Genomic DNA, 18,525 nt, shown 5'->3' with positions numbered 1-18,525 from the left:
TAGGCATATGATTTAAACCAGCATGACAGTTTGATTCATTTTTCTTATTTTTAAAATTAATCTTACTCTATTACATGTACTTGGCAGGTCCCTTTAGAAAATATTCTACATATTTTTTACAATAAGCGGATGATAATAAATAAAACCATTGTTTCATTATCATTTATTGAATAACCAAATAGAAGGAGCTATATACTTTAAGTCAGGTATAAATATTGTGGTTTTTAAGAACATACAAGCTAAATGGTAAGATAGAATAAAATGCCATTAAATAATATTGAAAATTAGGGGCTAGGATAATATATGAGTTAGAAGATGGGTTGGAAAATACAATGAATCCTACTTGGATAATTGAACTTGAAATGCTTGAATGGCATTTATGAGATCTACAAAGAAATCTGTAACTGGCTTTTAGAAATAGAGGTCTTTAGTTCAGGTAAAGAGCTTAAGGTAGGCAATTTTGGCTTTAGCTAGAGCTTGTAAATGAAGGGAACCCTGCTTTCAAAATCTGGGAATAAGGAAGTAGAACAAGTGTGTAAGGTTACAAAGGAATATCTGACAAATAAGAAAACAAAGGAAATCCAATGTCCTAGAAACCAATGACGAAGAAAATGTCAGGAAGGATGAAGAAGCTTAATGTAGAAAGTAGATTAGAAATAAAAATTAAAAGTGATCATGACATTTCAACCACTGAATTCTGTTTTAAAAGGGGAAATTTTAAAGATAAAGTCCAACACAAAAGTAACAAATGTACCAAAAGAAGAGTAAGTAAATTTTGGAACATGCAGAGCAAAACTGGCAGAGGAAGAAATTATCTTTCATATCAAAACCACAGAAAAATGTGCAAGTTTAGAGACATTTTATAGAAAGTACAGTGAAGAAAAAGAAGAATCTAGAGAAGTTTGGCTCAAAGATTGTTCCAAGAATAAGGAATAGCATGATATAAGGTGCTCATCCTATATTTTTTTATATCTACTGTGATTATATCTATTAAATTACACTCTTCCTCTAGTAAAAATAATACCTAATTCTCTGAAAGATTATTATCTTTAGTAAGCACTTAATGAATGTTAGGTATTTTATTGTAGGCCCTTTTCTGGAGGCATTACATGTTACTCTCTCATTTAGTCACCATAAAAACTCTCTGGGAGACAGTATTAATGTCATCCCAGTTTCATAGCTGAGGAAACTGAGGCTTGAAGAGCTCAGTATGGCCCAGTAATTAGTAGTGGAGGCATTCAGGAATCAGGGCTTGAACTGTTAGTGGCTAATTCTAGAAGCCTTCCTGATATATTCGTTGAGGAGTTTACTGAGCTTTAAAAAAAAAATCTTATCAGAAAACTTTGGAATTAAGAAGCATTGATGTTTCTCTAGTCTAATCCTTATTTTATAGACCTAGAGTGGCTTTAATTTACCCAGAGCAGTGAACACCGAGCCTGGGAGCACAAGGCTGCTGTACCTAATTTGCTTCTCTTTAACTACTATTTACACTTCTTATAATTTCTGAACTTTGAATCTTACTTGAAGATTCCACCATTTAACAGAAGGGGAGAAAACTTCATATGACTAATAATGCTGTAATATAGATATATGTATTCAGTATAGGTAGCTTATAATTATCTTTCATATTTATTTTGCAGTTTGCATTCAAACGCTGTCTCCATCTTTTTTTTCCCAGTGTGTCTAGATTTTGTGTGTGTTTTACCTATATCAACAGTAGCATGGACAGCCTTAGATTTCAATTTTTGAGAAGAACGGGTTGCACAGAATAATGCATTTCAAGTTATTATCTCATTTAGTTCCAGGTTTAGAGAAAGAGTAAACTAATATGCTTTGAAGGTTTAAAACAAATGACCTGAATTTAACACTATGTTCTAATTCCTGCTATTAACTGAGAAATTTTAGGCAGTTTACTTACATTTTCATTTCATTAACTTTCATAAGAATAATGATAAAATAATATTAATAATTATAATAATATCATTAAACTAATATTTTCTATACATGCTTTAGACTTTGCTGTAGGAAAATAAGAAAATGAATACCAAAGTTTTGTGGAATGGAAAACACATTTCATTTTAAACTGTCAAAATGGAGGGGCACCTCAGTGGCTCAGTTAGTTAAGGATCTGACTTCAGCTCAGGTCATGATCTTACAGTTTGTGTGTTAGAGCCCCGCATCAGACTCTGTGCTTACAGTGCAGAGCCAGCTTTAAATTCTTGGTCTCCCCCCTTCCCTCCCCCTCCCTGCTTACTCTCAAAAGTAAACATTTTAATAACTAACTAACTAAATAAATAAATAAATAGTCAAAATAGAAGGATCAAAGAGTGATGGGCAGCAAATGGGAGGTATTTATTTACTTATTTATTTTTATAGTTTCAAGTTTTTGTTTAAATTCCAGTTAACGTACAGTGTATTATTAGTTTCAGGTGTAGAATTCAGTGATTCATCACTTACATACAGACACTCAGTGTTCATCACAAGTGCCCTCCTTAATAAGATGGGAGGCATTTAAATACACTGTTTTCTGTTCAAGACATGTGGGACATAAGCAAACAATTGTGTTTTAATGTTAAAGGCAGGGAAGATCATAGACTCTTAGAAATCAAACGGATTCAGAGATTAGTTTGTCAGCTTCCTTCTTTTATAATTCAGGGAACTTTGAGAAATAAGGCCACCCGGCACAGTCTCACAAAAGTAGAACTAAGACTCTGGTATTGTGATTGTCAATATATAGGTGTGTATGTATACACATTTTCCCAGTGTAACTTATTGTCTCACAGAGACAAACAGTACATTTAGTCTCGGTGTCTAGATGGGAAACAGATGAATGGTCAATGGTTGCATCACAATTAGTCATCGATTCAAATGACTGACATGTGCAAAATCTACTCCAGGCAATACACTAGCAATGTCAGATAAAAGACTCATTACCAGTACACAACTAAGAATTGCTGAGGATTGTAGATTCCCTTAATAATGTGAATGCTTGGTCAAAGTTCCAATAGCCAGAACACTGAAGTTCCATTCTGTGATCAGCCAGCACCTACCTTCCTCGTGCCTTCAGCAGCTTAAGAACTATCAGTCAACACTTTGCCAGAGTTGACAGCATCCTCTTATCTGACACAAAACAAAGAAAAATGTGTTTCCCAGATGTATTAACAGCAACATCTGGTCCTATCAATGTAGGAAAAAGCATAATCCTCTGAAAAGCAAATGTATAATATGTACTCCAAGGCCAGTACATATCTTGCATTTCAATATGACACAAGTTTCGGCTCTCATAATTTGGCTTGAGTCTCCGATTGAAAGGTTGCCAGCTGCAACAAGAGTGTTTGGAGGAATCAACCTGGGACCAAAGATAAGTCGTTCTAGTATGAATGTTTGCTCTTGCTGAACATCGGGATCCTACAAGTCAATTTAAAAGGAGAGAACATGTCATTTTGCTTCAAGAAATTCAATTATAGATTCAAATGCATCTGCTATTCATCACTTTTAATCATTGTTATTGTTTGATAAGAGAACGAAAGAAGGAAAGCACAGTGTGGTGCTGACAGATCTCAGTCTCCAGAAACATTCAATTTGTCAACTCTTTTCAGAGGGAAGAAAATAGATGAAGTGGCATCCTATGTACCTTTTAATGACTTTGGGTTGCCGAGACATTTATATTACATAGTGCTAAAAATTGAAGAAATCTTACCGTTTTCATTACATTTTTTTTTTTTTGCTAAAGGGATGCACAAATCCTCAAAATGATAACCTATGAATTGTGATTTCACAATTCTGGAATAGAAATTACACGTAAAATTAAAAAAAAAATCACCAAATGACTTGCTTGAAGTAGTTGTGATCAGTTTTAGGATTGAAAATAATTTGAGTTTCACATGTTAATATGCAATATAGGAAAAGAGAGATCTAATTCTATAGTTCTATTGTAATATTACAATATTGTATTATTCAATAGTGAAATATTGTAATATTCTACAATATTAATAAATGCTGATTATTGAGTACATATTACATTTCAGGTACTATATTAGCTCTTCCCCATTTATAGTGAGGGAGATAGCATAAAATATATTCAATAATTTGGTTACATAAATAGCTAGCAAGTACCATAACTGGGATTTAAATAATTGTCTAAAATCTAAATCTCTACTAAAGTCATCCTCATTATAGATCATGTTGGAATACAATCCCTAAAGCAATTTTTCTAGGTATTTCACAGATCATTGTTTTGCCCATCAAAGAAATGTTCACACCAACAATATTTCATTCTTTCATTCAAAATACTTTCCCTGGACTGAGTATTCAGTACGGTGGTAAAGCCAAAAACCATGGCACTTATCCACATGGACTTTTTCTGTTTCATTCGATTTTGCTTTTTAGAAAAATAAACAAATTCCAATCAAATAGTTAAATAGATACACAATTATAAATGGTGTAAGTGATATGAAGGAAAAAATAGCAGTAGAAACTTGATTCAGAATGTGATCAGAATGAGATCTCAGGGGAAGCTGCTTTGAGGAAGTAACATTTAACCAAACACCAACTGACAAAGCATTAAAAAGAGCAGAGGAAGACTGGAGAAGGAGTCTAGACAGAAGAAATAATGATTATGAAATCCCTGAGTTCAAAAGAAGTGGGTTCGAAGACAAATGAAAACAAAAGGGAGGCCTGGGTGGCTCAGTCGGTTAAGCATCTGACTTTGGCTCTGGTCGTGATCTCAAGGTTCCTGTGTTTGAGCCCCATGTCAGGCTTTGTGCTGACAGCTTGGAGCCTGGAGCCTGCTTAGGGTTCTGTGTTTCCCTCTCTCTTGGCCCCTCCCCCGCTTGTGTGCGCTCTCTCTCTCTCTCTCTCTCTCTCTCTCTCAAAAATAATCATAAAAAAAATTTTTTTTTAAAAAGAAAGTGGTGTTAGATCATCTTGATGGAGGAGAATTTATCAGGTGATGAGATTGAAGGAATTGGAGTAGAAGAGAGTAATTATGATTATGGGTGAGAGGCTTACTTATAGCAATCATCTATAAGAAAGGTATTGGAAAAAAGGGCAGAAAGTGTAGAGTGAAATACCACACGTGATTGTTTAATATTTAAACCATTTTGACCAACCAGGACCATCCAGTTATTTTTAGTTAGCATCCACACAGTTTCATAATGGGGCAGTCACAAATTCAGACTATTAGTAAACTAGGTACTACTGAGGCAAGCATGTACTCTGTGTCAAGCATGTGCTACCAATAAGCATTTTTAATAGAAATCGATTATGAATGTGTCAAAGTACATTGGTTAGAAATATTTTAGTGGGAAATGTAATTATAATGTTTAATATTTTGCTTAAATATGTTGACTTTTTCAGCACGTGTCATATGTACACATCATAATTATTGGAAGTGTATTTAAGGTCTGAAACCTTTATTTTATATCTGTATGAATTCCGAAACCTGTATCTTGAGGCAACTATCATCTATCTGAAAAAGATCTATTTTAGCATAGATCAATTACACAGGAATGTCAGTAAAGCCCATACAAGTTCCATTGTGAAGATGACACATATCTTAATTATAAATCATTACAAGCATTCTGATACTTAGCAATCGTTTCTAGGGATTTTGAAATGTTTTATTTTCAAATGCCAAAAAAATTTATTAAGAGGGTATAATTTTTTATTTTTATTATAATCTTTTACAAAACAGCATATATTTTTCAAGTTTGTGTGTGTAATAGGAATCACAATTTGTCATACCATGACTTTCTTATTTTTACGGTCTTTAGCAATCTCACTTATAACACATTCATAGCCTGATTCTCCTTGAGCCCTCATGAATCTTGATTTTACAGCATAAGCACAAATGCAATAGAACACGGTCCTCATTTAAATTATGTGAAATTGATATTGTGCTGCTTTCAAATGCCATAAGAAAGAATGTATCCGGTCATGGCAAGGGTGTCAGAGACAATGGAGACTGAAGCCCTTAAGAGAAAATGTTCTATACTTTGCCTTTTCATGAACTTCAGTATTCCCTCCAACGAGAATTTCGATACTGTCGGGGTACTTCTAACACTAGATTTTATTACAAGTCATAATGCAGCCTTTTTAATATAAGTTCACAAAACCCATTGAAAGTACAGATGTTTTTAAATTGTCTATTCTTGCTAGAGATCAAAAGTTTATTTTATATGAAAGTGGAATAAGTCTTCCTTCTTCTGGTTCTCAGAAAACCCATTTGCTTCCAGCTTATTCTCCAATGACATTAATATATCTATAATTTTGCAAGACAGAGAATTGAACAGTGTAAATAAGAGCTGCCTTTGGGAGATTAACAACGTGTATAGTTAATTCAGGGTAAAAAATACCTGTCAAGATCATCTTTTAAGTTGTTCAGAATGCTGAAAAAGAACTCAATTCTACATTGCTGTTTCTCTTCTATCAGAAAGTGACAATTAGATCAGGAATGTTCTTCACTTAGGACAACTTTGGTATTTGTAAGATTAAGGCCAAAAATGTACTCTGAAGTGTCCAGTGATTTCTTCTAGACCACCCCAATTCTATTATGTCTAGTTGTTAATGTATTACTGTCATTTTACTGATGTTTAACCCTTGTTATGTATGTTTTCACTTCTGCTAAAAGAATAATCCATCCCAAACTGCTTTTAATGTGATGAAAATTTAGGAATCATTGGAATCCAACCAAAGTTTATCATCAGAGTTAAAATATGACCAAAATATGATTAACTATACTGTTGTATAAAAATACACTACGTTATGATGTCTATATATAGTTATATACTTAGCATGTATTTGCCAGGTGCAGAACAGTACTCTGTGAAATAACAGATACCTTGTTTTACTAATACTTTCCCTAGTGAGGGTGAGTGAGTTGTAAGGATTTGAATTTTAAGTAGATAAGTGTCTGAATCCTAGTTATGGTACTTCTTACCTCTGTGACAGTGAACAAGTTATTTACCATATTTCATCCCAAATCCCTTATCTATAAAATGTAAGATAAGGGATAATCAATAAAAAGAAACTAACATAGTGTCTAGATAAGTGAAATAGGTTTATCAGGTTAATCTTACGTTGCCCAGTAAGTTTAGGACCTGACTATCTGCCAGACATGAATATGACTGTTCTGGAAGAGAATGTTCTGCAGCACAGTATGGATAGTGGCTTTCCCATGGCCTGGAAGAAATCTCTTTCAAAACTGTTAGTTCTCAAACTGCATATCAAGACTACCTAAGGAATTTTTTCAAACACACATGCTGATTAGGGTGTATTTGTTTTTGTAAAAACTGTACATGCTTTATTATTCTGAGTTTCTATCAAGTGTTAGAATTAGGAAAAGAATTAGGTAGATTTGTAATCTCCCCAGGTAAATTTGAAACTGACTGACCCATCCCTAAGTCAACACCATTTAGAACAACCTGTTCACAGCCATCTATCTCCCTTTACTTGCATACTATGTTCAAACACAATTGGCAGATTCGGGTTATGAATTTGTTTCCCTGTGGTCTAGATAACATAAGGTGTTATGGGTTGGGAAACCATGAATTTCTGGGTAAAGTTATACCTCCTACAGCTAAGCAATGAATAGAAATTTGCTTTAGAATCTTTATCTAGTAAATGAGCATAATTCAGTCTCCTTAGATCAGATTCAAATCAAGTGTCAAACCTGGAAACATTGAGAACCAGACCCTGGCTAATGACCATCTATTGTGTTACTACACATTATCTCACTTTGCCATTTTGAGCTTTCAATCTCTCTCCCTAAACTGTTTGCTATTTCTACATTTAATAAAGAATGGATATAAAGTTATAGGGAGGTCCCAAATCATTTGCATGATATTATGATTTTTCAGTAAAAACAAAACAACTGAGATTTAGATTTCATCCAACATAAGCATTTAAGGTAACGGATATTTTTCTGAGGGGTATATGTACCTATTTAGATGGATTAGATGGATTTTTATATCTCAGATATGCTGATAGATGACTTTGGAAGATTATTTGGAGTTTATTCTACTTTTAACTTCAGTATTGATAGTCTTAACACAAATATGAGTTTTCTTAGGTCCATATTTTTACTTTTAAAGTTATTTCTGCTTGTAAAGTGATAAGACTAGTTAACACCCATTTAAAGAGGCGGTCCATGGTCAAATTAAGTAAAGACTACATTAATTCATTTAACCAGAGCATTAGAATTCTTTCTCTATATTTCACATATAATTAGCTCATATTAAATTTATGTTGAATATCTATACTAATTTAGTTACAGTAAATTGCATAGCAAAATACTCCATATCTAGGATTTGTACAGAAATATATATTATCATAAATAAGATTGTACAGAATCTATTGGTTATTGGGTAGAGGGACCTTGAAAACTCTCCTACCCTTGTTAATATTTTTTTATAGGACAGTGTGTTTGGAACCAGCCATAAAGGAGAAGGATTTCATTTTTTATTGTTGTTTTTCTATTTCTGTTAATCCTGTCTTATTTTGGTGGACCACTGATACCTGAAGATTCTAGCCACTTCCCTTATACTGGACTTAGTATAAGGCATAGGGAAAATATCCAACTATCCTCTCATTCTATAATTTTGAAATGAGAACCACAATTAGATCTATCATTTCTCTTTCATATCCCATATCATAAGAGAATACTCAACATTAGAAGGACGATTTTTGAAAATGGTATTGAGTGTGAAAGACTAGGATTCAAGGTCTATTTCTGTTTTTACCAATACTGAGTAAGTTTGGATATGTGATTTTATCTCCCCGTGCTCCCATTTCTTCATTTGAACAAAAGGCACATGGCAACAATTGACTTACTACTTATTACATGCTAGTATAATGCTAAGCACTTAACATGCTTAGGGATGGGTAATGTTATATATTTTCAAAGAGGGGAACACTGAAGATCTAAGATATTAATGAACTTATCAGAGATGGTACAACTTGAAAATTGCAGTGCTGATTTTAACCAGGTCCACTTCTATCCTAAATCCACACAGTTCTGTTATTAATATCTACCTCCAAAATATTAATAGTGGTTGTATTTTTCTATAAAATATAACATATAAAAGCTGTAGCTATTATTGGAACTTCTAGTACTCTGATATTCTTTAGTCTCTCAAGGCTTATGCATGTGAGTTGGGCATTTAACAGCACCCAAATTTAAAGTATAAAGAGAAGATGAAAATTCTATTTCCAAAATGTAGTGCCTTTGGAAGATTTAAATTATAGGAATGAGGAGACTGTAAACTGTGGAACTCATTTAAACTAGGTATGAAGATACTATGATCAGTTATGCAGTTTAAAACATTAAAAAAACTTAAGGATCATATTTACTATGTATTTGCTGTAGCTTATCAAAACATTAAGAAAACAGTTGCATGAACATATATATCCAGTGTATATGTATGTGTATCTGTATATTTTAATAACAACTTACAAATTATATATTCTGAGTTATAGATTTTGTGAGATACAGGTATTATGTATTTATATGTATTGATTACATATTTACATGTATTACATATTTTATATAATATATATATGTATGTGTATATATATATATATATATACACATACATATATATATTTCTTAGAAAAAGTTTAGAATGATCCACTTCAAAGAGATGATTCTTCTCAGATATTGGATTTTAGGCCATTTTGTTTCTATCATTGAAATTATCTCAGTTTTCTTTGCATTCTGTGTCAAGTAGAATTACTTCATTAAATAGCAAAATACTCTAAATATTATTAACAAAAAGTTCTATTAGTGAGTTATGCAGAATTTTTCTTATGCTTAAAATAGACAAGAAAATAGCAATCTATGAAAATGAGCCTTTTTAACATAAAAAAAGAAATTTGTAGCAGTTTAAAAGAGAAGAATGTACACTTCTTTGTCATCTGCTATTATGTTTTTAATTTGATCCTATGCTAACCTTTTGCAAATATAGGATTATATATTTTACTTGTGAAGAGAGAGAAAGAGGTTGTTTAGTTATTAACCACTGCATTAGATCAGTTAAATACAAGGTGGCCTTTAGAAAATATTTTCTAAAATGGTGCACACTGACAGCATTTGGTATATAAGAATATTGAAATCAGACTTAGAATGCAAAAAAAAATAACTGCCCTGTGCATCTACACTAAGAATTCTTAAATTTGATACTGCGGGTGTATAAGATTAGCAAATCCAGAAAACACTCTGAAAAGCATTTCATAATGTTTCTGAAACAGGAGTTTGAGTACTATAGGAAATTTCTCTAACTAATGACTACAATGGAATTTTGCTAAAAAATCCTTTTCATACAAAATCATTTTCATGCTAAATTTAACAAATAGCATTCTACAAATGGTTTGAAATAGATTTTTTGTGCCTTTAATTTTATTTATCTTTATGCTTTTGTTTGCCTATGGTGAAATTGTTGCTTTCACACCAAATTATTTAACTGAAATTAACTATAAACATCAGGAGATAGGACTTGGCATTGTATTTTTTTCAATTATAAAAGGGGCTTGACGATGCTGTTTAAATTCTTAGTCACCCAGTGCATGCAATTAATTATTTCATATATACCACTTGGAGCCTGACTAAATCCTCATGACTGTGACAGTTAAAAACAAATGTATTTAATAAAGTACACATCACCCAGGATATGTATTAATTATTATGTTTCTTATTCAGATAAGAAGATATAAACAAGATACGTGGGATTAATTTACTAAAAAGGGGGAAAGTTTTCTTAGGGAATCCCACATATGAGGTCATGCTACCTCAAGGTGGGAATTTAGTTTAAAACAATTAAAAGTTGGTAGTGCTCCCACATATTTTTAAAACAAAGCAAATATATATACATATATACATATATGTGTATATATATATGTATATATATATATATTTTGAAGGCTCTCACCTTCTATGGTGAGAATTTCAGGAATTTTGAGAGCTAAAGCTTGAAAATAATAAGATCACAGTGGCAAAATCAAAGGAAAACAACCACCAAACAAAACATAGGCTACCATGAGTGAAAGAAGAAAAAAGCCAAGGCTGAGATACACAAAGATTTCAAATATTGGAATTATCAAGAATAATGTTAAAATAGATTTTAAAGAAATAAGAAATTGAAATTATGAGGAAAAGGATGAAGATTAAAAATTGGCAGACATAGGTGAATAAAATGTAAATATATGTAAAAATCCTGGAAATTAATAATATACATATAACATTGTTTTTAGCAATGGACTAAGAGAAACTATAGGAAATCTGTATCCTGAAAATTAATGTAAAGAAATTATCAAATGAAAAAATGAAAAAAATTTATTTCATAAAGATATGAAAACACTGAGTAGACACCTTATGAGAAGAGACAGAATATATAAAGCACACCCAATTGGGGTTTCTGAAGGAGATGTGAAAGAAAATGAATACAATATTCAACAAGAAAATGGATGAGAATTTTTCTTCATTGGTTAAATACAAGTCTCTACATATTTGAAAAGGCTGCTGAATCACCTAAAAAATAGCAAGAGTAATATACACCTATGCACAACAAATTAAAATATAGAACAGCTAAGTTAGAAAGAAAATCCTGAAAGAGTCAAGAAATAAGCTTACATTAGAAATAATGGAAGCCAGAATACAGTTGATGCTTAAACAATGCAGGGGTTAGGAGTGCTAATCCATGTATAAGTTTTGACTTTCCCAAAACTTAATTACTAATAGCCTAATTTTGACTAGAAGACTTACCACTAACATAAACAGTTGACTAACATGTATTTTGTATGCAATATATTTTATATACTGTGTTTTATAATAAGATAAGCTAGAGAAAAAATATTAAGAAAATAATGAGAAAACACATGTACAGTACTGTGCTGTGTTTATAAAAATTCAAGTATAAGTGAACCTGTGAAGTTCAAACTCATATTAAAGGGTCAACTGTATAGTGAAATAACATCAATGCAGTAAGAGAAAATGGTCAACCTTAGATATTACATGAAGCCAAAATACTTTCAAAAGTTATGACAAATAATGTGTTAAACAAACTAAACATTTTAAAACTAGAAAAAACTGAGAAAAGAAAATTCTAAAGGATATACATAGAAATAAAAAAAGAAATTACCCTAAACAAAAAGTCTGAAATATATTAAGGAATACTTTGTAATAATAATTACAGATGTGAAGATTAATACAAGCTTCTACGTTTTTTCTTTTCTTTTTTTTTCTCTCTCTCTCTCTCTCTCTTTCAAATTCTGTTGCCATTTAGTTAGACTTGAAACAATGAAAGTGTGGAAAAGATCATGGACTGATTCTGAGACCTGTTGAGTTCCAGGTGCCTTTGAATGATCTGTATGCATGCCAAGTCCATGGATCCAAAACTCATGAGAGATGCTTTGGCTGGATATAAAATATACAGTTAGTGTGCATATAAGCAGTGATTGGAATAGTGGACATGTATGAGATTATCCCAGAAGAAGAGATTGCAAAATGAAAAGGAAATATACCAGGAATTAAGACTGAGGGACTCCTACATTGAACAAAGAATATTGCCTGTGAGAGGGATCTGGGTATCTCAGTTGGTTGAGTGTAAGACTCTTGATTTTGGCTCAGGTCATGGGACCCAGCCCCATGTTGGGCTTCATGCTGGGTGTGGAACTTGCTTCAGATTGTCTCTCCCTTTCTCTCTCTGCCCCTCCCCTTATCATGTGTTCTCTCTCTCTTTATCTTTCTCTCTCTCTCTGTTGAAATGAATCAATAAATTTTTTTTTAAAAAAAGGAATATTGCCTGTGAGTTAAAAAAAAAAAAAAAAGTGGCATTTCGTTTTCTAAAGTAAGTTTTACTTCAGTGAGATTCAGGTCATATTACTATATTTCTCTACCCAAATGTTAATTCCAATAAATCCCCTCAATATGATATGGAGCCAAACATTGCTCTAGAATCCATAGAGATCCTTAAATTAGACACAAATATAAATTATTACATTATTGGAAATCATTAGTCAAATCAATGAGCCTTAATTGTATTAATAAAACCCATTAAAGAACTGATGCCTGGTTCATTTATCACTTCTCTGAGGAATATTGCCAAGCCTACACTTCAGGATCTTATCAAAAGTTACTGATAAGCATTGGCAACCCTAGAATTCCCATCTGCCCATTCGAGGGAAGGAAAAAATGTTCTTTGGCATTCTGAGAGCATTTTGTAGGCTTGACCACCCTAGCTCAGTGGATGTGAACTATAATATGGTCTAACTGAAACGTATAAAACAGGATAACAGATTTGTAAGCTATGTATATACTGCAAAGTATATTTTTCTTTATAAAATTTGGCATGTTCTTGCCATTATTTTGAAACTCTTTGGTATCGCTTTTCAAGAATATGTCATCAGTTTCATATTACCCTCCCTAATCTATTATACTTATTGCTCATTACTATCTGTGCAGAATTTCTATTCAAGACCAGCCAGTGTGATTGTTTTGCTATTGATATATTTTGAATATCGTTCTTGAACTTTGTGTAAATCTTTCTCTAGACTGGAATCTACTCCACCACTACCTCAATTATCTAAACTTTAAAACATCTATTTAAAAAATCTCTGGTTAGTACACTCATTTTAATAGTTACTAGACTTTGGAACATATAGTTATCTCAGTGAACTCAGTTTCTCTTTCAGAGCTAAAGTACATAATTTCTTCTGCAGGCATTTGGCAAATTTTGTGTTCTACACTTTAACATGTGTTCTCTGTATTTCCTGCTTATGTATGTATTTCAATTACCATTAATATTCTTCTTAATAGAACCTAATACAATGCCATTCACAAATCAGGAAACAGCAAATCATCAATGTTATCTTTTCTGATTAATTGTTGTAGCTTCTTTTTGTAATTAATCTATTAACTTTTGGTAACCAGCAGATATCTAAAATTTGATATCATTATATTGATAGATGATAAATAGATGGTAGATGTCATAGGAAAAAGTTGCATTTATACAATCCACGTTTTTATCTGTGATAATGCAAGACAGACACACTAAATATTTGCTATACTAAAGTATTAAAGTGCATAACAATGCATGAGGTAATTTGGTTGAAAATACTTCAATATCTTACTTCACAGTGATAGCCCTGAATACATGCAAATTGTTAAAGAAGGTAAGTCCTTATAAATAAAGGTGTGTCTTTTTGATCTACCAATGACTATTTAAACTCCCTTTTTTGAATAGTAAATCATGTTGAAAAAATATAAGTTTTGTTAAAACATAACCTGGAATGGCAAAGATTGTCAGCACATTTATAGATGCCATTATTAGAGTAAATGAATGGTTGATGGAAAAAAGCACTGAAAGAAAGCTTAAAAAACTTTTAAAAGAAATTGCACTATATAACCTCTTCTTCATAAGTTCATTACCTTCAGGAGCAGGAGACATAACTGGCTTTTCCAACACAGAGAATGCAGAGACTTAGACAAATTTTAAGTCAGAGGAATTTATCCCAAATAAAAGAACAAGATTGTGGCACCTGGGTAGCTCAGTCAGTTCAGCGTCTGACTTCAGCTCAGGTCATGATCTCGCGGTTTGAGTTCAAGCCCCACGTCGGGCTCTGTGCCAACAGCTTGGAGACTGGAGTCTGCTTCAGATTCTGTGTGTCCCCCTGTCCCTGCCCCTCCCATGCTCATGCTCTCTGTCTTTTCTCAATAATAAATAAACATTAAAAAATTTAAAAAGAACAAGATATGGCCATGGCCAGAGATCTAAGTGAAATAGATATATGTAACAAGCATGACGGAGAATTTAAAGCAACAATCATAAAGATCATCACTGGGGTTGAGAAAAGAATAGAAGATATCAGTGGGAATGTTACAACAGAGATAAGAGAATTAAAAAAAAAAGAATCCATCATAAATGAAGAATACAATAAACAAAATTAGAAATGGTTTTGGTGCAATGAGCACAAGGCTGGAAGAAGCTGAGGAATGTATTAGTGACCTAGAAGACAGTAGTGGAAAATAAAGAAGCTGAACAAAAGAGAGAAATACAAATTACACAATACAAGAAGACACTTAGGGAACTCAGTGACTCCCTCAAATATAATAATATTTGTATTATAGGAGTCCCAGAGAAGACAGAAAAAAGGGGCAGAAAATTTATTTCAAGAAATATTAGCATAAAACTTCCCAAATCTGGGAAAAGAAACAAGTATCCAGATCCAGGAGACCCAGAGAACTCTCATCAAAATCAACAAAATCAGGCTAAGCTTTTACCAATTTCAACAAATGTCTTGTTACCAAGTCATATTGTAATTAAATTTGCAAAATATATTGATAAAGAAAAATCTTAAAAGCAGCAAACAAAAGAAGTCCTTAACTTACAAGAGAAAACCCATAAGTCTAACTGGAGATTTTTCAACAGAAGCTTGACAAGCCAGAAGCAAGTGACATAATATATTCAAAGTGCTGAGTGGGAAGAGTCTTCAGCCAAGAATACTCTATCCAGCAAGGCTGTCATTCAGAACAGAAGGAGAGATAGAGTTTCCCAGACAAACAAAAGCTAAAGGAGTAAGAAATATTAAAGGGGACTCAGTGCAAAGGAAAGACTAAAGTGACACAAGAAAGAAAGGACCAGGGAAAGTCTCCAGAAACAATGAGAAAAAAAGTTATAAAATGGCAATAAATGCATAACTATCAACAGTTACTTTGAATATAAATGGACTAAATACTTCAAAGACATTAGATGACAGAATGGATACAAAAAACAAGACCCATCTATACACTGCCTTACAAGAGACTCATTTTAGACCTAAAGACATGTGCAGATTGAAAGTGATGGGGTGGAGAAATCTTTATCATACAAACGGATGTCAAAAGAAAGAGTAGCAATACTTGCATTGGACAAACTCAACTTTTTTGTTTTTGTGTTGTTTTTATCCTCCTTTGGTACCACTGTAATGCTGGCTCATAGAACGATTTTGAATGTGCTATTCCTTCCTTTCCATTATTTGTAATATTTTGATAAAGATTGTTGTTAATTATTTTTAAACTTTTTTAAGTTTATTTACTTATTTTGAGAGAGAGAGAGAGAGAGACAGAGAGAGAGAGAAAGCACCGGTGGAAGAGGGGCAAAGAGAGAAGGGGAGAGAGAGAATCTCATGAACAGTGAGATCATTACCTAAGCCAAAATCAAGAGTCAGACGCTTAATTGACTGAGCCACCCAGGAGCCCTGTCGTTAATGATTTTTTTTTTTTTTTAATGTTTGATAGAATTCACCAAAGAAACCATGTAGTCTTGGACTTTCTGTGTTGGTAAATTTTTTATTCATTTTTAAAGTTTTGTTATTGGCCTAAGAAGATTTCCTATTTCTTTATTCAAGATTCATGATTCAATTTTGGTAACTTATAAATTATAGGAATTATATGAGTTTTTTCCTAAATCATCTGATTTGTTAATATATAATTATTCATCTGTTATCACATTGTTATCACACTATGCATTTCTTTGTTTTCTTTTCCATTTATCATTTTGGTTTTAAGCCTTCTTTTTTTTTCTTGATTAATGTAGTTAGAGCATTGCCAAGTTTGTTTATTTTTTTGGAGAAACTAGTCTTTACTTTCAATATTATGTTATTGTTTATTCTGGTCTCTATTTATTTCTGATTTTTCTTTGTTATTTCCTTCCTCTACTAAATTTCAGCCAAGTCTTCTTTTTCTAGTTCCTTGTGGTATAAAGTTGTTTACTTACATTTTTTTTAATATAAGCATTTATAACATAAATTTCACTCTATTAACTTCTTTTGCAGTATCCCATATTTTGGAATATTGTGTTTTCTTTTTCTTTTGTTTTGAGACCTATTTTGATCTGCCATTTGATTTCTTATTTGGCCCATTGCTTGTACAGTAGTGTATTGATATTTTCACATTAATATTTAACATTTAAAAAAATAAAAGAAACTGTGCCAAACTCCAGACAACTACATCCAGTATTCATAGGATCACTATGGTTAGGTGCTGTTTATATTTGCACAATATAATGGCATATGATAGATTCCATAATATTATTAGCACAGCAGCAAAGCTGATAAGGGAAACATAATAGCTTTAAAAAAGTTATTAATAGCTAAATTTAAACTGTCACTAATTCCAACTATCTAGTGATATTACAGTGAGGCACGGTCACCTAGAAAGTACTTTATGCTATTCTAAAGGAAGATATTATACATTTCTAAAAATTTCATATCAAAGTCATTAAATATGTTGGACCCTAGAAAGGTAAATATAAGCTGTATAGAGAACAAACAAAATAAAACTGTAAAACAAATTAACCATGTTTACTTATTATGATTAAATTAAAAAGAATAACGGTATTAAATGGGCACATTAACTCATCTTCAGAACTATTCAAGAATACAATATATAAATATTGTCAACACAAATATAGTGAAATCCACAAATGTGTACTACAGTTATAGAGCAAAGACACTTTGTGGTAGATTAATAGTCCTTTGCAACTAATTAAGAGAAAAAAAAATAGGAAAATGTAATTCCACTAGGGCTGTTAGTTACTGATATTGCCTGTTTTCATATTTAATTTTCTTTGCTCCTAAATAGCATTGAGCTTTTGACGTTGCACTAAAAATAGATTTTCCCCTTGACTGGGAAAATCTTCCCCCCAAAATAGAACTTTATTTAAAAAGAAAAACCATTCCTAAATGTTGGGAACTGATTTAGGCCTAATCTTATTTATTTTATATTTTGCTTTTTCTTTTCATTGTTTTATTAACTTTATATTTTAGAGTGCACATGTGCATGTACGTGAATTAGTAAGAAGAAGGGTCAACTCTGAGTGGCAGAAAAGTATCTTTTATATTCTATCTCATTGTCCTTGATCTCAGCAATGAAAACTATTGTTTCCTATGGATCTCTCAATCTTTTCCTATAAAATATTTGTTTTATTCATTCTGTGCTCCAAGTAATTGAATGTGTAGAAACTTAGTCATAACCCAGCAAGATCATTGCAATAGCATTTAAGGCTGCTGGTGTTAAATGCATATTTTTTTTTTAAATATGAAATTTATTGTCAAATTGGTTTCCATACAATATCCAGTGCTCATCCCAACAGGTGCCCTCCTCAATACCCATCACCCACCCTCCCCTCCCTCCCACCCCCCATCAACCCTCAGTTTGTTCTCAGTATTTCAGAGTCTCATATGGTGTGGCTCCCTCCCTCTCTCTTTTTTTTTTTCCTTCCCCTCCTCCATGGTCTTCTGTTAAGTTTCTCAGGATCCACATAAGAGTGAAAACATATGGTATCTGTCTTTCTCTGCCTGACTTATTTCACTTAGCATAACACTCTCCAGTTCCATCCACGTTGCTACAAAAGGCGGTATTTCATTCTTTCTCATTGACACGTAGTATTCCATTGTGTATATAAACCACAATTTCTTTATCCATTCATCAGTTGGTGGATATTTAGGCTCTTTCCATATTTTTGCTATTGTTGAAAGTGCTGCTATAAGCAT

The sequence above is a fragment of the Panthera leo genome, chromosome B1 (genome assembly GCF_018350215.1).
Source record: "Panthera leo isolate Ple1 chromosome B1, P.leo_Ple1_pat1.1, whole genome shotgun sequence".
Taxonomy (NCBI): domain Eukaryota; kingdom Metazoa; phylum Chordata; class Mammalia; order Carnivora; family Felidae; genus Panthera; species Panthera leo.
Note: the sequence above shows the minus strand (reverse complement) of the source record.